The sequence below is a fragment of the Carassius auratus genome, unplaced genomic scaffold, assembly GCF_003368295.1.
Source record: "Carassius auratus strain Wakin unplaced genomic scaffold, ASM336829v1 scaf_tig00015877, whole genome shotgun sequence".
NCBI lineage: Eukaryota > Metazoa > Chordata > Actinopteri > Cypriniformes > Cyprinidae > Carassius > Carassius auratus.
The window spans coordinates 3015-28474 of NW_020524629.1; the positions used below are offsets into that span (position 1 = coordinate 3015).

A 25460-nucleotide genomic window follows, 5' to 3' on the forward strand; every position below is an offset into this window, starting at 1 on the left:
AATGGGATCGGTCTCCGCACACTGCACAAGGAGAAGCTCGATACCACGGTGACGTTCGAGGTTTTGTTTCTGAAACTGGTAAGGTTGTGCGCTCCAACACCCGTTCTAACATTTTCAGCACCCGCTCTAAAGTGCCCGAATCATTTGCTTCATTTGGCTTAGTGTGAAGACCTGTGATACATACTGGTGAGGTTACACCCACACTTTCGCTTCCAGTAGCTACCTGATTTCCGACTGCTTCCTCTGTAACAACAGCCTGATTTACTACGACCTTAGGCAGAGGTGAACCTGGTTTCCAGGACTTACAGTCCCTCTCATACTCATCGATGGCCTCTTGGACTTCCTCTGCAGACCATTTGCTTATGGGCTTACACCTAAAAACACTGGAAAGGTCAGAATTAGGGCAGTTTCTGATAAACATCATTGAAACTTCTGAGCTCATGTTTTCCATTTTGCCACCGAATCTTTTCAGGTGAGTGTCTGCTAGCTCGGCTGCCTCATTCAACCTGACCCAATAATCAACAGGGCGCTCACTTTTCTTCGGCTGCGTGGCATAAAAGTCGGCCAACGGCTGGCACGAGCCAGGGCTCTCGCTAAAATAGTGCCGCAGTACCTCGTAGACAACTTCGGGACAAAGTACAACAACTGGACTACTTTTCAGCTTAACCTTAACAATGCTTTTTGCCCGACCACATAGATGGTTCAGTATTTCTTCTACACTATCAGTTTTGTTGCAACCCTTTTTGGTCAGATAAACATTCATCTGTTCAATCCACTCCACTATGGAGCATTTGTCACTACCATCCCCCCTGAACATTTGTGGTTCTCTAATGTCAGCTTTTACTATCAGGTTTAACTTAGACAAATCAAGGCTTGTAGACAGGGGTATGGACCCAGAAGGTTGCTGCTCTACCGATGGAGAAGAATCAGGTAATACAGAATTCTGGCTAGTTAACAATCGTGAAACAATTGAATCACCAATCTGGTTTCCAAGCTCGCCAATGAGGTCGCGCAGCTGCTGTGTAACACTGTCACAACCAACATTGGCAGGAGTGGAAGACTTTGGTTTATTCGACTCATTATCTGACATGTCCGAAATAGTCGCAGAATCAAACACCAAAACACGTGGTTTGCCTACTACAGGCTCAGGTACCCCAAAAAACCCACGACCCCGGCCAACATGTGGCGTCACTAAATCTTCATTCCACCCCCCTTCTGCCATATGAAAGGTAGATTGATGAAAACACGAGAAAAAAAATGACTTCACTGTTATTCACTTTTAAATACAGAAATAAAGAAAACAAATAAAAAAAAAAGGAAACCTTCAAATATGCGCAAAGTGTAAAGTCCAATGTGTGAGTAATGTAAAGCGAGAGTTCAGTTACTCAGTTCCACGTCCAGACACCACCAGCAAAACGTCAACGATGAAGAGTCTTTGTCCGATGATTTCAGAAGCGTTGTGATTCGGCGTTGTCAAACCCCAGCGATCAGCTACTGCAGATCTGGCGAATCCGGGTCACGGCACCAAATTTATGTAGCATGTCTGGACAGGTCACCCTCACACACACAGAGACCACACGACCACTCTTCGGTGAGATTTAGCACTTTCCTTTACTGTAGTGAGAAGAAATAATCAGTGGATCAAAAGGCGACCGCTTCTCCCTCTCTGGCACACAGAGTCAATTACAGGGAGAGCTCAATAATACATGTGCTCCTTAGCCTCGCACACAGGTGGACTGAGATTATACAATTATGAAAAATAAATTATACTGTTTACAATATGTCTCTGTCTTTCTTATACATCACATTTCTATTAATACATTACAAGGTAAGGGTATAAAATATTACAATAAATAGATTACAATATTACATTGGATATAAAATCTATATAACATTAACTTATGCATTGATTCCAGTATTTATACATTACTTATACATTATTATTTATAACACACTGCAGTGAAATAAAACTAATAATAGCATTTGTATGAATAAATCAGTATTCCTATGTTACATATCAAAATTAATCAATTAATACATTTAGCATTGTACTATTTGTAGGCCGCACCACGTGCGTCAAGCACTGCATGAGTCATTAAATCAGATTTTCTCCCATAACACTCTACATTGAATACATTCACAGTCACTAAATCTCTTTTCTTTTATAAAACAGAACCAATTAATCAACATACCTGTAGTGAGAAGAAATAATCAGTGGATCAAAAGGCGACCGCTTCTCCCTCTCTGGCACACTAAGCATATGATGCTAATTAGTTAACGTCACAATGCACATCGTTAAGGTCAAATAACACCTCAAAATATAAATTTTCATTATAACTAATACAATCAAGTACTAGTATAGAATAAATCACATTAATCCAGCGATAAATACACATTTTGGACAAGAAATATCATCATACCAGAGTCAATTACAGGGAGAGCTCAATAATACATGTGCTCCTTAGCCTCGCACACAGGTGGACTGAGGCTATCGCACATCGCACGCGGGGAAAACCCCGGATGTGTTCCACTGATATAATTCCCTCCCCAGACAGAATCCAAAGAAAAAGTTCCCCAAATCTAATATTATGTAATTTTAACCTGCAAACAATAATAAATTAACAAAATTTTGTGGAGTTCACTAACCCATTCTTATTATGAAACTTATAGAATTTATAAAAAAAAAAATAGTCCAATATAGGAATTAAAAGAAAGCAAATTAAATTGAGTCAATTATACACACCAGTTACACGTGCAATCCCATAATGCCACACTACAGAAAGTTAGTGTAAAAAGCAGGAACTACAGTGACAACACCTGCTTCTTGTAAATGAATTACAGTTGACGTGGAAATATACTGTTAACAACTAAAACCTTATTTGACCCATAATGCATTGCGAATTACAGGTGCATCTTGTAAAATGTTTATACAGTACAATTCTGTAAAATTTTGCTGTAGAAACTACAGCAATTTTTTACAGTGCAAGTATTGGTTTAACATGTTCACATGGCAGGATTTTGATTTAGTTTGGTTATAGAAGGTTATCCCACCCCTTTCAACAGATTACCATTTTGGTTTGGATACTTTTATTCTGATTGAGGTGTTTATATGGAGCACTTTCATTCAGACTGGACGTTATCCTAAATTTCGAAGGCTGTATGCTTCCCTTGATGGACTACCACCCTCCATTATGCAACTCACAGCATTAATGCATATTACATGCTCCTCGTGCCGCAGCAAGGGGTCGTATGTGTCACACATCTGCTTAAAGGGGAAATACAATGTTTCATGGATTCAGAGTTAAAGAGTTTTTTTTTTTTTTTTTTTTTTTTAAACATGCCCAAAAATCTTACTTATGTGTTGTACAAGTTTCGTTAGTTTTTCGATCATGGATTTAATGACGTAGATGATGGTGGAACTCCTTATGAACATTTCTCTCGGGAATGCATGCTCACGCACAATTCTTCAGGAATTAATTGGCAGCGCTGCATAGGATTTGTTCGGGGCAGCAATGGAGTGTAGCAAGTGTGTTTGTGTTCGTGTGATCTCACTGATGAATATTTTATAAACAAGACCAGGTTGATGCTGGACTTGCACAACGTTTGCTATTAAAACATGGTAAAAGACCCCATTCAGGTAAGTACAACTGCATCAGATTTCTTTTAGCACATAAGTGAATATGTTAATTAGACACTTAAATTGAATGATATACAAACTGCCACGGTATTAGGCTGCTGCTAGGGGTATCAAGATGGTAGTATCAAGTAGTAATAGTATCAGGAAAAACTTCTTATTGCTGGCCATTCAAATTGCATCAGTAGAGTTCTAATGACGGTGTTCAACTATAACCGCCGGTCTCACGGTTATATACGAACCGTCACACCCCTAACTGTATGCAATTATAATTGTCATAAATATACTTGACGGAAGTGGTCCTGATTGAAGTAAAGCCATTGCTGCCAATAATTTGACTTTTAGCCTTTATCATGTACTGTGTTGATCTAAATGCAAACTATACTCTAATTGAACATACAGTTGTGTGCAAGGTACGACGGTGAAACAAAATAGTGTTATCAATGTTGATTTAACTTTTCAAAATCAACACCTCATTCAGCGTTACTCCACGGTCTCCAGAACGACCCTAATTCATCCGTGATGAAGGTAAGACGGTAAACAGGGTCCCGAATTCAGCGGTGAATCAACGTGATCCAATTTACAAAATCGAAAGGTAATTCAACGTTGATTCAACCCTGGTACATGACGTTGTTTCTACGTTGAAATGCCGGCTGGGTAGCCTACAGAATAATACGCGTTATGACTGCACACAAGCTTGCCACTAATTCTAAGAATTAGAATGAATGTCTAATTAGCAAGGAGACATATAATTGTTTAGTAATGAACAGGGGTCTCCTGTATCAACCTTCTGTAAACACAAATACTTTGCGTACGCCAGCTTTCACGGTCGAATGTACTAACAGTGAAATTAACGAAAGATTGTGTGTTCCTCCGAGCCAATTTCATGTCTGGCGTATGTTCATTTCTCATAGTTGTCAACGGACAAAAACAATTACAGGCAATGAAGTGAAGTTTCAAACATTACATAACATTGTAATACAAGTATATCGCATATTAATGAATACCAATAATATTACATTAATCATACAGCCCTAAAGTACAAGAGGGATTTCACTTCTGGATTGTGAACAATGAAAACAAATGTCTTCTCTTTATTGCATATAGAACAGTTCACAAGATACAATTAGCTTGATTCTGTTTAACAATAATAAATTGTACTTGAGACTAAATCTTCTCTCTAGGCAACTAAATGATGGCTAATAAATTCTCAGATTTCATTCACCAGTGTGTGAGTTGTAGAAGTACAAGTTAAGCATGGATATATTTTCACTTGCAGAACACTCTCTGACTGAGCATTTCAGAGTTTCACTCTCCATCAAGCGATCTGTGCTGCTTTTCAGTTCATCTGATGGATGCGCAGCACACCGGTGTCTGACGTACCGTTAACTCTAGTGTGTAGGCACACGACTCACCGTCCCTTTGTCTTACACGCACAACAGAGAGTGAGAATTGACATGCTACATGTAAACAATATTCTTTGTATTCTGAAGCCAATTCGCAAACACAATCTCACTGGCTGGTGCCCACCTATTATTGTCCCCATTTTGATTTCAGCAAATCCATTCGATTGAACGCACACAACCTGATTAACATTCATGAATCCAGCAGCTCATTAATCCTTAGTGTTCTTTATATTGTCTTTATTAGCACTCGTTAGCTTGTCATTAGCGTTTTCATTCGAAACTATCGCTATTTTCTTTTCTCCTCTCTCGCTCCAGTTTTTTTCAAGTTCATCAAACAACTGCAGTAAGAATATTTCATCAAGCACGGTGAGTAATGGCTTCTCCTGCTATTGTTATTTGCCACATGTACAGTTTATCTATCTCTGTCGCTGATGAGGGATTCACATGTGATAAATGCAGGGAAATAGTTAGGCTGACAGAGAAGATTTCAGAATTAGAGACACGCATCCAAACTTTAATTGAGGACAGTAAGAATGTTAGGGCTCTAGATACGGCTTTGGATGCGTCTAGCTCAGGGATTCCTGTACATTGTTCGGTTCCAGCAGAGCCCCTGCAGCAGGGCAACTGGGTGACGGTGAGGCAGCGTAGTCGTGGGTCAAAACACCGCTCTTCTGTTCCGATCAAAACATTAAACAGGTTCTCCCCACTCAGTGATGCACCCACTGAGAAACCTGATGAAAGTGCTCTAGTTATTGGCGATTCTATTGTACGGAACGTGAATATAGAGACACCAGCCACCATAGTCAAATGTTTACCGGGAGCCAGAGCGCCTGACATCTTGGCAAATTTAAAAGTGCTGGCTAATGCTAAGCGTAAATACAGTAAGATTGTTATTCATGCCGGCGCTAATGATGTTCGACTTCGCCAGTCGGAGATCACTAAAAATAACTTTAAAGAGGTGTGTGAACTTGCAAGCACGATGTCAGACACTGTAATATGCTCTGGTCCCCTCCCTGCTTACCGTGGTGACGAGATGCATAGCAGATTGTCATCACTCAATGGCTGGATGTCTAAGTGGTGCCCACAGAATAACATAGGTTATATAGACAATTGGACAAGCTTTTGGGGCAGACCTGACCTGTTTAAAAGAGATGGTCTTCATCCCTCCTGGGGTGGCGCCACTCTTCTGTCTAGAAATATGGCACATAGTCTTAGTGTTTATCCTTGACTAACTGGGGCCCAGGTCAGGAAGCAGACAGACTGGCTAAACCGACCGTCTGCTAGCTGCCTCCCATCACAGAGGTCAGTTAATTCTCAGCACATAGAGACTCTTTCACCTAGATATCACACTATAGAGACTGTGTCTGTTCCCCGAACTAGAAAATACAAAAATTGTCAAAATCAATTTAAGAGTAACAATTTAATCGAGTTTCAACAAATACAGAACAGATGCAAAATGGATAAAGAAACGATAAAGCTTGGCTAATTGAATTTCAGGTCCATTTTTACAAATGCACTTTTTGTAAATTTAATATGATCACTGATCATAACTTAGATGTGCTCTGTTTGACAGAAACCTGACTAAAACCTGATGATTACATTATTTTAAATGAGTCCACCCTAGAGCTGAAGATCTTTACCCGAACCCGACGGGTTCGGTCGGGTTCGGGCTTAATTTCTATCATCTTACGCGGGCTCGGGCCGGGCTCGCGCTCCGGTTTGCGAGGCAAACGAGCGGTCATGTGATGTGTTTCGATTAGCGCGATAAAGATGCGAAAATGAATGCTGAGCAGGTGCAACGGAGGCTTGCCTCTGGTGATTACGTTTTGGTTGCACCAGCAACTAAAGCAAACTCTGAGGTGTGGAAAAGTTTTGACCATGCTTATAATGAGAATAATGAGTGAATAATGACGCACCATCATGACACACGTGCAGGAGCGCGCTGAAGACATCTACAGTGGATTCAATCATTTCCCTCCACAAAAACATGTAGACCTAGCCTAATCTCTGTGAGTAAAGGTTTTTCAAATAACTAAATATTCATTGAGTCTTAAATGCATAATGTTGACAGAGTATTTACGCTAATGTTGGCATTATTCTTTTATTAAATAAAGCAAATCCGGCGGAGCCTTTATCTTAATTTCGTTATTGCCAAATACCCATCTTAATTTAAAATTTATCTTAATTAAATTTTTTTTAAAGACTCGTTTTTATTGGTGCGTTGGTCTATTTACAGGTTAAATGAGTCTATGTCTAGAATGCTGAGATGTTACAATGTGACACAGGACTTATTTTATTTCATTTTTTATTTTATTTTATTTTATTTATTCCAACTTCCAAGTGGTCTAGTCTACGTTAGTTATGAGTAAATTATGTTAAAACATGAATAAATTGCTCATTGTTGGCAAAAGGCAAAAGAGCTGTGTGCGTGCGCACATTTGAATAATGTCGGGCTGTAAACGGGTTCGGGCTTTAAAAAAGCTGTCAATCAAAATGTACTTCGGGCTCGGGCCGAAACCTGTCGGGCTCGGGTCCTGTCGGGCCTAACTTTTAAGGCCCGATTACAGCTCTAGTCCACCCCCCAAGATTACTGTTATAAACATGAGTCACATCCAAAAGGTAAAGGGGGAGGTGTTGCTTCAATTTATAACAATGTTTTCAGCATTTCTCAGAGGGCGGGCTTCAAGTATAACTCGTTTGAAGTAATGGTGCTTCATATAACATTATCCAGAGAAACAAGGATTAATGATAAATCCCCTGTTATGTTTGTACTGGCTACTGTATACAGGCCACCAGGGCACCATACAGACTTTATTAAAGAGTTTGGTGATTTTACATCCGAGTTAGTTCTGGCTGCAGATAATGTTTTAATAGTTGGTGATTATAATATCCATGTTGATAATGAAAAGGATGCATTGCGATCAGCATTTATAGACATTCTGAACTCTATTGGTGTTAGACAACATGTTTCAGGATCTACTCATTGTCGAAATCATACTCTAGATTTAATACTGTCACATGGAATTTATGTTGATAGTGTTGAAATTATGCAGCCAAGTGATGATATCTCAGATCATTTAGTTCTGTGCAAACTTTTATATAGCCAAAATTGTAAATTATTACTTCTTGTTACAAGTATGGAAGAGCCATCACTTCTACCATAAAAGACTAATTTTTAAGTTCTCTTCCTGATGTATCCAAATTCCTTAGCATATCCAAAACCTCAGAACAACTTGATGTAACAAACTATGGACTCTCTCTTTTCTAGCACTTTAAATACAGTTGCCCCTTTACACTTAAGGAAGGTTTGTTAGACCCTATACCATCTAAGCTCCTAAAAGAGGTGCTTCCAGAAGTCATAGATCCTCTTCTGACTATTATTAATTACTCATTGTCATTAGGATATGTCCCCAAAACCTTCAAACTGGCTGTTATTAAGCCTCTCCTCAAAAAACCACAACTTGACCCCAAAGAACTAGTTAATTATAGACCAATCTCGAATTTCCCTTTTCTGTCCAAGATACTAGAAAAGGTGGTATCCTCACAATTATATTCCTCCTTAGAGAAAAATGGTATATGTGAGGATTTCCAGTCAGGATTTAGACCGTATCATAGTACTGAGACTGCTCTCCTTAGAGTTACAAATGATCTGCTCTTATCATCTGATCGTGGGTGTATCTCTCTATTAGTTTTATTGGATCTTAGTGCTGCGTTTGACACAATTGACCACAACATTCTTTTGCATAGACTTGAACACTTTGTTGGCATTAATGGAAGTAGTTTAAATCGTAACTATATGACCACCATCAGTTCGTAGCAGTGAATGAAGATGTATCATATTGATCACAAGTGCAGTATGGGGTACCTCAAGGCTCAGTACTAGGGCCATTACTCTTCACGCTTTATATGTTACCCTTGGGAGATATCATCAGGAAACATGGTGTTAGCTTTCACTGTTATGCTGATGATACGCAGCTCTATATTTCCTCACAGCCTGGTGAAACACACCAATTTGAAAAACTAAGTGAATGCATAGTCGATATAAAAAAACTGGATGACGAGTAATTTCTTACTGTTAAATTCAGAAAAAACAGAGGTATTAATCATAGGGCCTAAAAACTCTGCTTGTAATAACCTAGAACACTGTCTAAGACTTGATGGTTGCTCTGTCAATTCTTCGTCATCAGTTAGGAACCTAGGTGTGCTACTTGATCGCAATCTTTCCTTAGAAAGCCACGTTTTTAGCATTTGTAAAACTGCATTTTTCCATCTCAAAAATAGATCTAAATTACGGCCTATGCTCTCAATGTCGAATGCAGAAATGTTAATCCATGCATTTATGACCTCATGGTTAGATTTTTGTAATGCTTTACGTTATAAAAACTCAGGCAATTTGATAATACCTAGAATATCAAAATCAACTGCGGGTGGCAGATCCTTTTCCTATTTGGCTCCCAAACTCTGGAATAACCTACCTAACATTGTTCGGGAGGCAGACACACTCTTGCAGTTTAAATCTAGATTAAAGACCCATCTCTTTAACCTGGTTTACACATAACATACTAATATGCCTTTAATATCCAAATCAGTTAAAGGATTTTTAGGCTGCATTAATTAGGTAAACCGGAAACACTTCACATAACACCCAATGTACTTGTTAAATCATTAGAAGAATGGCATCTACGCTAATATTTGTCTGTTTCTCTCTTGTTCCGAGGTCACCGTGGCCACCAGATCCAGTCTGTATCCAGATCAGAGGGTCACTGCAGTCACCCGGATCCAGTACGTATCCAGACCAGAGGGTGGATCAGCACCTAGAAAGGACCTCTACATCCCTGAAAGACAGCGGAGACCAGGAAAACTAGAGCCCCAGATACAGATCCCCTGTAAAGACCTTGTCTCAGAGGAGCACCAGGACAAGACCACAGGAAACAGATGATTCTTCTGCACAATCTGACTTTGCTGCAGTCTGGAATTGAACTACTGGTTTCGTCTGGTCAGAGGAGAACTGGCCCCAACTGAGCCTGGTTTCTCCCAAGGTTTTTTTCTCCATTCTGTCACCGATGGAGTTTCGGTTCCTTGCCGCTGTCGCCTCTGGCTTGCTTAGTTGGGGTCACTTCATCTACAGCGATATCATTGACTTGATTGCAAATAAATGCACAGACACTATTTAACTGAACAGAGATGACATCACTGAATTCAATGATGAACTGCCTTTAACTGTCATTTTGGATTGAAACACTGTTTTCCTAATGAATGTTGTTCAGTTGCTTTGACGCAATGTATTTTGTTTAAAGTGCTATACAAATAAAGGTGACTTGACTTTATAAGTAGACTTCGTATCATTATTATATTATCATTATTTGTTAGTTTCTTTTCCCCAATTTAAATTTTTACAGAAACAGTGATTGACCAAAAAAGCACCACTACCGTTCCTAAGCTCAGATAAAATTACTAATATGCATTGAAACATGGTTATCAAGTTTGAATTCTAAATACTAAAGTTCTATGATTAAAAAAACCTGTCTGGTGAGTAAAGGTATAAAAAAAAAATACTGTCAAATTATGGCTGGCTGTCATGTAAAAAAGCACAATAATATCCTTTAAATGATAAAGCGAAATGAAATATAACTTTTTGACATTGTTCTTTATGAAGGAACTCCATCTTTGAGATGATCTGAATCGCACAGTTGGTTATGAAGACGTTATTCACTGTGAAATGTGTAGATTGTTACAATGAGAGTCAGAGACGTTCTGAACCATATGCAGTGTATTTTATAAGAGAATGGTTATACAGGCAGAGATCGGAGAACAGCATCAAGTATTTCAGGGATATATCCAAATACAGAAACGTTAACAAGCAAGAGTTCCAGGAAGGCGGCAGAGAATCCAAGGCAGTATACACAATCCATAATCAGACATGGGAAGAACAAACACCGGTAAAGCGCTCGGAAATGCTAGACAGGGCTAAACAAGACTTTGCCAAGACTGAGTGTGATTGTTCTGATTATATGTGTGTGTGTGTGTGCAATCAGTCCAGGAATAAGGCAGGATGGGAAATGGAGTTCGAAAAAGGGGATGGAAACCAAAATGCCACAGTCCTGAGTGGAGTGTCCTCTATTGGAGTTTATGAGTTCTCCAGCTAATGATCGTGACATAGATAATGCTTCTTTGTCATGTCACTTTTAATGACAGATTTATCCAGATATTTTACTGCTTGATGCATTGTCTCATTTGGTGATGATGTGAATCAGATCTGAAAGTGCTGGATCTAAAGATGTTCTACTTACTGTGAATGTTTTTTGTATGACTGTGTAGAGAAGAAGATTGATTAAAACCCTTCCCATGTGCAGTGCAGTGATATGGTTTCTCTCCGGTGTGAATCCTCTCATGTGTTTTTAGATGTCCTGACTGACTGAATCTCATATCACAGTGTGAACACTTGTGAGGTTTCTCTCCAGTGTGGATCCTCTCATGTGTTTTCAGATTTGATGACATACTGAATCTCTTGTCACAGTGTGAACACTTGTAAGGTTTCTCTCCAGTGTGAATCCTCTCATGTGTTTTCAGATTTGCTGACTGATTGAATGTCTTGTCACAGTGTGAACACTTGTGAGGTTTCTCTCCAGTGTGAATCCTCTCATGTGTTTTCAGATTTGATGACATACTGAATCTCTTGTCACAGTGTGAACACTTGTATGGTTTCTCTCCAGTATGAATTCTCTCATGTGTTTTTAAGTCTCCTGAATTATTGAATATCTTGTCACAGTGTGAACATGTGTAAGGTTTCACTCCAGTGTGAATCCTCTCATGTGTTTTCAAGTCTCCTGAATCATTGAATCTCTTGTCACAGTGTGAACACTTGTAAGGTTTCTCTCCAGTGTGAATCCTCTCATGTATTTTCAGGTGTCCTGTCCGACTGAATCTCTTGCCACAGTGTGAACACTTGTAAGGTTTCTCTCCAGTGTGCATCCTCTGGTGATGTTTTAAACCGCTCGCTGAAGTAAAAGTCTTCTCACACTCAAAGCACATGTAATCTCTCACACCAGTATGTATTTCTGATGTTCTTTAAAATGGTGTAGATATGAAAAACTCTTTCCACACAAATGACATGAATGTGGTTTCTCCTTTGTATGAACTCTTAGGTGTGTTTTCAGGACTGAAGCCCACAAAAATGTTTTTCCACATTGATCACATGTGTACAATTTCTCTCTAGTGTGGATGTTCAAGTGATCCTTAAGGTTTGCTAAGTGTTTGAAACGCTTTCCACACTGGTCACAAGTGAATGGTTTCTCTTCTGTATGAATTCTCATGTGGACATTAAGATTATATTTCGATGTCAATCTCTTTCCACACTGAGTGCAGGTGAAATATCTCTTGGCTCTTGTTTTCTTTAAAAAAATTGTTTTTTCTCCATTTTTAAAGTTATTTTTCTCTTCAACTTCACTCAAATCTTCATTTTGCTCATTTTCTTCAATCAACTCTAAAATAAATGCAAAAACAGTCAATTTGTCAGTAACTCAAAAAATATTGGTATGTAAATGTTAACATGTACATTTAGTCATTTAGCAGATGCTTTTATCCAAAGCGACTTAAAAATGAGGACATTGGAAGCAATCAAAAACAACAAAAAGAGCGACATAAGTGCTATAACAAGTCTAAGTCAGGTTAACACAGTACACTTAGCATGGACTTTTAAATAAAATAAATAAATAAAAAGAAAACCGATAGAATAAAAAAAAAAAGAATAGAACAAGCTTGTGTTAGAGGTCTTTACACACACACACACACACAATAGTTTACTTGCAGAATGCAAGCTTCTAGAGGGCACATAAGTCTGAAGTAACAAATTTAGGTAAATGGGTGCAGAGCCAGTGGTAGTTTTTTAGGCAAACATCAAGTGCAGCCAGGAAGCCAGTGCAGATTGATAAACAGAGGTGTGACATGTAATCTTTTTGGCTCATTAAATATTAATCTTGCTGCCGCGTTCTGAATTAATTGTAAAGGTTTGATAGAATTGGCTGAAAGACCTGCCAAGAGGGCATTGCAATAGTCCAGCCTGGACAGAACAAGAGCTTGAACAAGGAGTTGTGCAGCATGTTCCCAAAGAAAGGGCCTGATCTTCTTGATGTTGAATAAAGCAAATCTGCAGGATCGGACAGTTTTAGCAATGTGGTCTGAGAAAGTCAGCTGATCATCAATCATAACTCCAAGGCTACTGGCTGTTTTTGAAGGAGTTATGGTTGATGTGCCTAACTTGATGGTGAAATTGTGATGAAACGATGGGTTTGCTGGAATCACAAGCAGTTCTGTCTTGGCAAGGTTGAGTTGAAAGTGATGGTCCATCATCCAGGAAGAAATGTCTGTTAGACAAGCTGAGATGCGAATAGCTACCGTCGGATCATCAGGATGGAATGAGAGGTAGAGTTGAGTGTCATCAGCATAGCCATGTTTCTGAATGACAGAACCTAATGATGCCATGTAGACAGAGAAGAGAAGTGGTCCAAGAACAGAGCCCTGAGGCACCCCAGTAGTTAGATGTTGTGATTTGGACACCTCACCTCTCCAAGATACTTTGAAGGACCTATCTGATAGGTAAGACTCAAACCACTAGAGTGTGGTTCCTGAGATGCCCTTTGCCAGTAGGGTTAATAGGAGGATCTGGTGGTAAACGGTGTCAAAAGCAGTGGACAGATCAAGCAGGATAAGTACTGAAGATTTGGACACAAAGTGAGGAAAATGTTTTAAAAAGCATGCGAGAGTTAGATGAATTGTTAATTTTGTTATGGTAGGATTTCATTTTAGCAGTGGAGACATTAGCAGAGAAGGAAAATAGGAGTGAGTGATACACATTAAGGTCAGTAGTATTTTTGGATTTGCGCCACAGCGTTTCAGCAGCTCTAAGCTTAGAACAGTGTTCGCGTAGAAAATGAGAAATTATTGGAGAGTGCTGCAGGTGTAGCAGTGTCCTCTGGTTTGATCCAGGTCTCTGTTAGGGCCATGAGATTAAGCTTTGAAAAAGCTAAATTAAATTTTGTTTACAAGCCAGGACTCTTATCAAATGTGAAGTTTGGAAAAAACTGGACATTATATGCATGAATTACAACAACTTCCTCTTTCATAGTATTAACAGCATTTAGTAAATGTTGCTAGCATGTTTAGCACACAATGGCATATTTTACTGTGTTGCTAATAGTGCATCACAGTGTTAAATGTCACATCCTATTGCCAGTAGGTGGTGCCATAACCATAAACGAGTATGAGCATTTAGATATCTTCAGGCTAGGACTCTAATCAAATATGTGAAGTTTGAGACATATTGGACATTGTATGTATGTGTTACAACAACTTCCTGTTTGATGGGGTTAATAGCATGCTTTAGCACTGAGCTATGTGTTGCTAGCATATTTGAACATGTTTCTAACATGTTGCCAGCCTATTTTAACACTTGTTGATGCTTTTTAAATATATTTCTATGTGCTATGAGTTCAACTGAATTTGGGCATGGGTATGTGTTAAGGACATAACACCAATCAAACGTGTGAGGTTTGGGGCAGATCAGACATTGCAAAACAAAGGTTGTCAGGACGCCAGGGACAAGCCTTTCGACGAAAACTCAATTTCACATTGCACAGCAAAAGATGATCTGATTAAAACAGTAGGAGGAGTTTGTTAATGTACGAGGCCTGAAAATGACAAAAACTGCCCAAAAAATCATTCAGGAAAATAAAAAATAATTTTGAACAAGGAAATTTTTTTTATAGGTAATGGTTTGTTACACAACCAATTCTGAAACCCTTAGATGTACATTTTCATATAAAACCCATATAAAACTACTTGAAAGTGTTTAACCATCAGTATTATGAATGAAGAATAAATACCAACCTGTTAGTTCTTCAGTATCTTCAGTGTGTTTGATTCTGCAGGGTTCTGGATCTTCCATCTCCTCTCTTTCCTCTTTAATAAACTCAGTCTTTACAGATTTATTCCTGAAGCTTTGATGCTCGTCTTCAATTGTAAATGGATTGGAATATTCCAGCTGAATTTCTGTGTGGAAGAAGATTTGCCATAATCAACAAGAAATCTAGAAGTGTGTTCTCTTTGTAAATCATTAAATCACTATATTAAAATAGTGTAGAGCACATCAGTTTAAACTGCTCGATCAGTAACACTGCTCTCGCGAGTGCTAGTGCACTACGTATTTCTAAATAACAGTAAGAATGAATGTGTCTGTGAAAACAGCAGCTAGATGGAAATGTGCTCGAGCACACGGCCTGGGATGCCATCAGGACCCCGCAGCCTTGCGGATATTTACCCATCGGAAGGATCGGATTACATCCGCGACAGAGTGCGCTCACATCTTCACATTTTCACAAATAGCTGTCAGCTTTGCCTCACCAATGTGTTACATTTGAGGGCTGCAGTCGGGAAAAATTTAAGAAAAACACTAGTTAAAATATTTGATGGAAATTAAGTAGGCCTACTTATGAAGTTATGTGCGTTTCTTAGAATTAATTCAAGCAGGATAAATGTCATTCCACCAGCTGGGCACAGTCCAGGAAAAGGTCCGTGAGAGTGATTCTGAACTTCTTTGGGATGGCACCACAAGGCGTCGTTCACTTGCAGAGCGCAAACTTCTGGAGGACACATAGGATTTAACCAGTGAGTTTAGGTAAGTTGGTGCCGTGCCAGTGGTCGTCTTGTAGGCAAGCATCAGTACCTTGAAATTGCTGTGAGCGGCTACTGGTAGCCAGTGTAACCTGATGAGGAGAGTAGTAAAGTGAGTTTTTTTGGCTCATTGAAGACAGCCCTCGCTACTGCATTCTGGATCATTTGCAGAGGCTTGACAGTACATGCAGGAAGAGCCAGGAGAGCATTACAATAGTCCAGTCTGGAGAGAACAAGAGCTTGGACAAGAAGTTAGGTGGCTTGCTCTGACAGGAAGGGTCTAATCTTCCTAATGTTGTATAAGGCAAACCTGCAGGACCGGGTCGTTGTAGCAATGTGGTCTGTGAAGCTTAACTGATGATCCATCACAACTCCTAGGTTTCTGGCTGTCCTCGAAGGAGTTATGGTTGACGAGCCCAGCTGTATAGAGAAGTTGTGATGAAGCAATGGGTTAGCTGGAATCACCAGGAGTTCTGTCTTCGTAAGGTTAAGCTGAAGGTGATGGTCATTCATCCAGCTAGAAATGTCACTCAGACAGGCTGAAATGCGAGCAGCTACCGTCGGGTCATCTGGCTGGAATGAGAAGTAGAGTTGGGTGTCATCAGCATAGCAGTGATAAGAAAAGCCATGCTTCTGAATGACAGATCCTAAAGATGTCATGTAGATGGAGAAGAGAAGTGGTCCAAGTACTGAGCCTTGAGGAACCCCAGTAGCAAGGTGGTGTGACTTAGAAACATCACCCCTCCAAGACACACTGAAGGATCTGTCAGAGAGGTAGGACTTAACCCACAGGAGAGCAGTTCCAGAGATCCCCATCTTTCTGAGAGTGGACAGGAGAATCTGGTGGTTAACGGTGTCAAAAGCAGCAGACAGGTCCAGTAAGATGAGTACTGAGGATTTTGAAGCTGCTCTTGCTAGTCGCAGGGCTTCAGTAACCGAGAGCAGAGCAGTCTCAGTTGAGTGGCCACTTTTGAAGTCAGATTGGTTGCTGTCCAGGAGGTTGTTCTGTCCAAGGAACATAGAGAACTGGTTGAACACAGCTCACTCAAGTGTCTTAGCAATGAATGGAAGAAGGGATACCGGTCTGTAGTTTTCAAGAAGCGCTGAATTTAGAGATGGTTTCTTGAGCAGTGGGATTACCCGAGCCTGCTTGAATGCTAAGGGAAATGTTCAAGAGTGAAGAGAGGAGTTGATAATGTTAATTTTGGAGACGTCCATCTCTGAGAGTGGGAGAAGGAGGATAAAGAGTTGTCCCTCAGTCTGCGGTGTGGAGAATTGGTCACTGATGGATCTTGTCTTATTTGTGAAGAAAACTGCAAAGTCATCCGCTGTAAGAGTCGATGGAGGAGGTGGTGGTGGCGGATTAAGAAGAGAAGAGAAAGTTTTGAAGAGTGTCCGCTGTTTTAGCCGTGAAGACATTTGCAGAGAAGGAAGAGAGGAGAGATTGATACAGACTGAGGTCAGTAGAGTTTTTTTATTTCTGCCATTTCCTCTCTGCAGCCCTGAGTTTAGAGCGATGTTCACAGAGAACCTCGGACAGCCAGGGGGCAGACGGGGCAAGGCGTGCTGGTCTAGACAACAAAAGTTGTCCAAGCAAGATGTTAAAGTGGAGCAAAGAGTGTCCGTAGCACTCTTCGTGTCCAGAGCAGAAAACTGATTATACCGGTTTTCCGGTTTATGAGTTTTTTTTTTTTTTTTTTTTCATGCATAATCAGGTGTACAATGCATTTTAATGCATTTTCTGCTGGTTGATATTCCAAGATGTGCTTGCGGCTAATGTGCTGGAGCAAATTGCTCGTGTTGCCGCCTTTGGCGACAATTTTAGCCCAACAGCACTATTATATGTATATGCATAGTTTGCCTGCAGTGCATATGCAGTCCACAGCACAGACTCATTGTGCTTTCACCCAGGACGTGTTTGCAGTCCGCTACTGATCCCGGTCTGTTCATTGTTTTGATTTCATATTGTAAGTCTTTTATCACAGAACAGTGACAATCTTTCATATAGACATTAGTTTAAACTCAATAAATATAAACAACGCATTATTCATGCCTTTTACTTCTAGGTTTGTGTAATAAGCTGCTCAAGCAAGCGGAAAAACATTTAAACACAATAATTAGCCTACTTGTCTTGTTAAAATATTTAAAATTAAAACACCACAGACAGAAACAGTCTAGTGCATTTTGCATTTAAATCTTTATCACTAGCAATCCCACGGGTCTTAATGAACTTTGTTTTTCTGCTTCCATAAAAGTGAACATATATACTGTTTTCCTTGTTTATCTGGAAGTGCTCTTGTTCTTGTTTTAAACCTAGCCAAAATCCCATGTGACTGCGTTTCCATGTCAATCCATGTAAGTTTTTCCCGCGAACAATGCGTTTTCACTTTAATTCAGTGCCTGCAGCACAGCAAAAATAGACAACAATCGCTGCACAGCTGCAGAGCACCGCTCCTGGAACACACTGACGCACCTCAACCTCGCGCAGTTGGAATCCGTTAATACGCACAGCAGCTGGACATGTGTGAAACAGGCGTTATAACGTAACACCAGAGCACTGCTGAGTTTACCCTCAGCACGCCTCGGAGTCGCTGCAGAAGTGCAACATTGTAAAGGGTCCTTCTGAAACAGTGTCTCGCGGCCGCGGCGCAGCATAACGTTCGTTCCGAACGCTGAGTAATTAAATACACTGGTATGGCAGTATATTCAAAATTAACATCGTAACAACATCAGTAAAAATAGGAAATTTATTTTCTTCTCCTAGCAATCTTTCCTGTGGTGTGCCACAAGGCTCTGTTTTAGTTCCTGTCCCTTTTTGTATTTATCTTCTCCCTTTGGGTTCCATTTTTAGGAAACAATGTTTCATTTCGCTGCTATGCAGATGATATACAAATCTACATGCCTGTATCTAGGAAAAATAATAGTTCTCTAGGCAACTTAACAGCATTTCTTGAGAATGTGAAAGCTTGCCTTGCCAATAATTTTCTTTTTCTGAACTCCGACAAAACAGAAGTCATTGTTTTAACTTCTCAGAATCCAGGCCAAGAAATCACCTTTACTTTGAATCTCTTAGTTCATCTCTCCCCAAGTATGGAATCTATACTTTCCCTATACTTTGGTAAAGGGGCGTAGCCATCTTCTCAGAAGTGAGGGGGGCAGAAATGATATATACAGTATGTATGTATGTGTGTGTGTGTATATATATATATATATATATATATATATATATATATATATATATATATATACACATGCTTCATCTTAGCCTAATCACAAATTACTGTAATTATATTACTCCTATAGCTTAATATATTTAATGCATGTCTACATTAACAAAATAATGAAATTAGATACAAATATCCACATTTCTGCGACAATACAATATGGTGCAAGTTATTACAGTAAATCAATGGTAAATGATGGTGATTTGTAGATTAAAAAGTCTTCTGATTGTTGCGTGCACTGTTTCTACAGTTTATCAGTTATTAAACACTATATTTTATACTACAGCACCTTTCTCTGTTAGTCAACACTGTGATGTTTGTATGTGGGCCTGACCGCTTCACTAACGCTAGCTAAAGCCTGACTTCATCTTCATGTGAAAGATCACGGACTGTCTGTGACCTCCATTGTTATTTGAAAAGGTTAACTTTAACAGATGAAACCAGATCGGCCGACCTGTACACACTCACAATCTGACAGGATTCCCATGGTTTCGTTCTGCTTTTGGCAAAGTATGTTAACATCAAGATATGACAGATTTTTGGTCCACATGATCTTTAGGGTGTGAAGTATTAATATATGCATTCACAGTCATTCAGTTTTGTTTGCGTGTGGTCACATAATGAGTAAACATGCTGATGGTCACAATAGTGACCGCTGGGATAACAGTGAACGTAGGTCTACTATATAAATCCAAATTACACGAACATGTTGCAGTGACTGAATTGAAGTTCAAATGTTCCAAATAAAGTTACAATATTTAGGGATGCACTGGTTGACCAGCCATAAACCATGACCTGTCTTTTTTTTTTTCTTTTTTTCTTTTTTTACCTTAAAATTACATCGACTTAATTTGATTTAAAAATCACCTGCTGTAGCACACTGAGAAACAGTGTTTCATTCATCCAATTAAAACATTTTAGAGTAATGATTCACATCTATAAGCCCTTTCACACATACAGACGTTTCCGGAAAATTACTGGTAAATTTCCATAAAGAGGTCATGTGTGAACAGGATCTTTTAAAAAATACCGGTAAATTCGTTCAGGAAATTTTTCTTTTACTTGAGACAATAGTTATTTATATTTCATTGGCTCAAGTAAAAAAAAAAATTATAGATGTGAATCATTACCCTAATTTTTTTTTATTGGATGAATGAAACGCTGCATCTTTGTTTTATTCACACCAACATTTCATTTGAACATTTTGGAATAATGTATTGATATAGCATACTTTTATTTAGTCTCACTGGTAAAGACCTTTTTTAATTTAAAACCAAATGTAAAAACTAAAACAAACACTGAACGCTGATTAAGAAACCTCTTATTGACTGTGTGTTGATTGTGTTGTGTGGATTGTAGAACTGTGCAGTTATTGAGTTTAATTTCACATGATTACAGTTAATCTCTTTATTTAAGGCCAGTTCTCTGTAGTTTCAACACAATTCAGAAACAGAAGCTAAAGTCTGATGTCAGTATCATCTGTGTTTGGACTGAATGTAGTCTTACTGTGCAGTTACTGCTGTTCATTTCAGATGGTTACAGTTATTGTTTTCAATAGCCAAAAGCCAGTTTGGCCTATTAAACACCAAATAAACATCTGGTTTATGCACACTTTCCTTCTTTCTTGTTTGTTGCTTAAAGAAAAAAAACCTGAAATCTGTATCGGAGTTGGCCATGAAAAATCATGATCGTGCATCCCTAAAAATATTGATGTTGATCAAACTGTGTAAAATAGCTGAGATATATAAAATATGCTTATTACAGCAGAAATGTGTTAATCCAGTACAATTTAAAAAATAATAATTTGATTATTTCCTAGGGTTACTAATGTCGTAATTTGGTTATTTTCATGTCCTGGAAAAAAAAAGGATTAAACAGGTTAACCTTGCTTTGTCGAATACACTGCTGCTTTATTCTAAATTACCCACTAAACACCAACAGATCTGTTTTGAATTAACGTTTGAACTTTTTTTTTGTGATTTCTGTACAGATGTGTTTTCGAGGGAATCGTGTGCGTCTTCTCTCTGATTTATAGCTCAGGCGCGTGTGTTCTCCAGGAAACCGAATGTTTCCCCTTCGATGACATCACTCGCGTGAGGAGCAGTGTGTTTGAGCACCTGATCTCTGTTAAAACATGATGAAATACTGCACTGATTTAAAGTTCAAATGTTACAAATAAGCACTGAACTGATTCTTTTGATGATTGATTCTGAACTGATTCTGTGCTAATGTTATGAGCGAGTGTAAACCGAAGGCTTGAATCAAGGGCAATCATCACCAATGACGCCATTATGTTGAGCTCAGCTTTTTCTTCAAACGGTTTATTTGATCGAACTGTCCGAAAGAACCGGTTCACTTGAGCACCTGCTCCTTTGCCCCTTAAGTGCCCTTTTGTCAAAGAAAAATGTCCTCCCATTTTTATTGTAATAACATTCCCTTTTGTGAATGCCTGCCCACGCCCAATCATAATATTAGCACAATTTATTAATAATAATTTAGCTGTAATTACAAATACCAACATGATGAACTTTCACCTGACGATGACCTCACCTGACCGGGACGATTCCTCACGCAGCACGCGCATGTTTTAATTGTTAGAGGATATTTTCATTTCAAGTGGAGTTTCATTCTCAGCGAAGTGATTTTGATGTGTATTTACTCATTATTATTTTACAAGAATGATGTGATGTGAGAACATGCAGATATATTGTTTATATTGTTGTGTGTAGCCTGTAGTGTAGAAGTAACACTAGCTGTTTGAGGAAGAAATGTTTCACAGGCATCGAGGGGTCTGGTCTTTTTTATGCTATTTGACTAAACTTTTATTATATTGCAGTACTTATTTATTTTTTAACACCTTGAGTGCCTAAAAAATAATTATCAAAATACTGGTAAGACTTATTCAGATTTTCTCATTCTCTGAAGTATCATTATAAAAATAAAAACAATTCAGAAATTAATTAAAATATAATTATATTTTAAATGTGACGCAAATATTTTTTTTCTACAATAGCAACAGACAGCAAGACCACTTTAGCCTGTAAACTCAATAATATCTCTCTGGAAATAAATGAAAAAATATCAATGTCAATAAAAACTGCATAATATACCTGACATCAAAGTGCAGTGTGAAGAATATGAATAACACATGTAGCCTGTCATTTGTTAACATCGCAAAGGTGTTCAACTTTAGACAACAACAACTATAACAGTAATAATAATATTAATCACTATATTCCAGTGTTTCAGTTTTTTAATGTTTTGTATCAATATTTAAGCTGGACTTATTGATTAGGTGCAAGAGTAGAAGTGATGGTTAAAATAATAGATTAATGCTGAAATAGTAAATTGAGTCTTGTTCCTAGATGGACAGAGAGTGGAAACTAATATCAGATGAGGAGATGGAGATAGTGGAAGATAAAGAGGGAAATGTAGAGGCACAAGTGACATAAAGAGAGCAGGTAACAGCAAGCCAGGAGACAGAGGCTGGTGAGAAAGAGGCACAAGTGTTTTCTACAGTTTTTACTAAAACCGCTGTTCTTAATTATTCTGTAGAACAGAGAAGAAAATGCCATCAGGGATTATTTAAGACATTTCAGTTTCTAATCCCAGAGCTATTATTATTTTAAACTTAAAATTGTCTTCTCTATTGTTTCTTTTTCAAAACTGCATCAAAGCATTTGCTGCTGTATCAATACATAACCATCCATACCTATATGTGAATCAGCAAGGAATGCATCACAATATATTGCTGTATTGAACAGCGCCATTTAAAGCCTTGTTCCATGTGTAAGCCCTCTCACCCGGGTCCTCTCTGACGCTCCTCGCGGGGCTCGAACCCGGGTCTCAGGCATGGGAGGCGGACGCACTAACAAGGAGGGTAAATGGTTACAGCCACTAGCATCTGTGCCCCGTTTATACTTTGAGCACCTGCCCCTCCAAAGGTCTCTGCACGGCCCTGTTCAGAGGGAGTCAGCCACGGTTAAAAAGTTATCTGCTTAAGTCATTTGTGGATTAATGCGTATTGGAGACATGAACCGTTTAAAACGCCAACCCTTTAAAGTTTGGGCATATTGTATGTAAACTGCAAATGATTAATTAATTAAAAACAAAGTAGTTGATATGCTGTGTTGTTTTTGTTGTTTAGAAGCAGTAATATGCAGTTATTAGCCGTGTCCACTTTATTTTTTGTTGGTTTTCATGAGACCCCCTTTGAAATGACCAGGATCCCCCATTGCCCCCCAATCACAATTGTCTGGAGCCGCCACTGCAAATAAATTACACTATTGATGTTGTGATGCTGGTAGCACTATATGAATACTTGATGATACATGTTACAAAAACCATTCTGATATATGTTGTTGGTTGTATTTTATCTCACTATTCCTGTCAATATTGTATAAGAGCTTTTAATGAATGTGATCAAACAGTTTAAAATAGCTGGTCTGAGATATATGTCTATGACTGAAGAAAGGTGTTCATTCAGTACACACATTTCCCCACCGGTCACTACTGTGACCGACCATTAATAATTATTGATTATTTCAAAGGGTTATTAATGTTACATTATTGTGATATTTTCATGTCTGGAAAAAAATGGGATTAAACGAGTTAAATGACATTTTGCCAATACTTTCCTATTTACTGCAATACTAAAAAAAAATATATTGTTAATACAGATTACAAAATAAAAAATAAAAAACAACAGTGACCAAAACAATTGTTCTGCCTCCGTTACACTTTTCTAAACAATGAAAAACTGTGAATTGCTCACCTCTCCTCAGAAGACTCGACTGGACTCCACAGCTGCGAAAGCTGCTTCTTCTTCTTCTGTGGGGTTATTAGAGAGGTGTAGAACAGATTTGAGGTGTATATCGCCACCTCCTGTGCTGGAGGGAAGGGATATCAGTCTAGGAGTGCATATTCTGTTCTTCAGTGCGCTATTTGTCATGGATTTTAAAACGGGATTTATAATTTAATATAATATATATCATTTGAAATTATATGTGTGTGTGTGTTTGGTTGTACATACACATATATGCTGTTTGTTGTTTTGGTGTTTGGTTTGGTGTTATGCTAGATTCATTATTATACTCTTATACCTTTTGTTCTTTAATATTTTCAAAAGTTTTTAGCTTTATTTTTTTTAAATTTAATTTCATTCAAGTTTTTACATTTTGTTTTATGCATTTGTCATATTTTTTGTTTAATTTCTTTATTTTTTTTATGTGTATAGGTAGCATTTATAAAGTTTTAGCTTTTAGTTTTTGATCTGTTTTTAGTTGTTTTAGTACAACAATTGATTTCTTCTGTTGTCCTCATTTATAAATTGCTTTGGATAAAAGTGTCTGCTGAATGACTAAATAATAATAATAACAATAATAATAATAATAATAAGTTTACCTGATCCTTGATTTGTATTTTATACATTTCTGATTGTAAATTCTTTGCATCCCTTATGCAATATTCCACTGTGGCGGGGCGGGGGGGGAGACGAGGAAACTATCAACACCTGTCTCTTGTTTCAGTAATTGGCGCGGAGAGAGGACCAGGCCTGGGTTTTGGTTTATGTTTGCTTTTTATTTGTGCACGACAGTCGTCTGCGAGGGGCTGTTGCACTCTTTTGTGTTTATTTTTGTAATTAAAGTCCACCGGTTCCCAGACGCACTGCTGCTCGGCCCTCCACCAGCTGGGTGATCTCCTCCGCGGTGCCTGGCGGTGACATTGGACGGCCCTCGGTGGATGGCACGACACTCCTCCGCCTCACTTACCGCCCCCGCCCCCGCCCCCGCCCCCGCCCCCCCCACATCCACTTGCCTTGCCACTTGTATATTTCCACTCTTCCACAATACTCCATCATCTGCGTACAATGCTGTTTTAATTCCTGGATGAATTCCTTCAAACACATCATTAATCATAATATTAAATAAAACAGGACTTACAACATTACGCTGAGGTGTCCCATTTTCCACACTTACCACCTGAGATAATGTATTAACCACTTTGGCTTGAACTGATTGACCAAATTAGAAAACTTAAAACAAAATTATAAAACCTACCTTCAGTTCTTATTCTCTGAAACTTTAATAACAATCCTTCTCTCCACATCATATTATAAGCTTTTTTAATATCTGGATAGACTCAAACTAACACCTCCTTCATTGATAACAATTTTTATTTAAAGTTTCTAGCCTTAGTAATGCATCTAATGCAGATCTATCAGGTCGAAAGCCAAATTGATAAGGTCTTATGGATTGTTTGCTTTCAAGGAGTGACGTCAGGGGCTGTCGCCGGCCAACTTGTTGGTGTTTTGTCAATATATGCTTCAGACACAAGTCATGACGAGGCATTCACCATATTGAACAGCTGGTTTCATCTGGTTCAACTGCCCAGGTCACGAGCTGCAGAAAATGACAGGATACAGACAACAGGGAAGCAGATGAAGCACCCAGAACCGTGACAGTACCCTGTCAGGCTCTCAACGGGACAGGCAGCGACTGGAGTAACCCTGCTGGAGGTCGAATTGGA

The 25460-nt window shown here is 38.8% G+C and overlaps 1 long non-coding RNA gene and 1 pseudogene across 1 annotated transcript; both read right to left on the reverse strand.

Moving 5' to 3' along the window:
- Positions 1 to 1255: 1255 nt before the first annotated feature.
- LOC113074967 (uncharacterized) lies at positions 1256 to 2483 on the reverse strand. The gene is made up of 3 exons (XR_003280859.1): positions 2421 to 2483; positions 2193 to 2252; positions 1256 to 1614 (listed from the first exon to the last, which is right to left on the reverse strand). It is a non-coding gene; the product is annotated as an uncharacterized LOC113074967 (long non-coding RNA).
- An 8166-nt stretch (positions 2484 to 10649) lies between these two features.
- Positions 10650 to 23959, reverse strand: LOC113074968 (zinc finger protein 664-like; annotated as a pseudogene).
- Positions 23960 to 25460: the final 1501 nt, after the last annotated feature.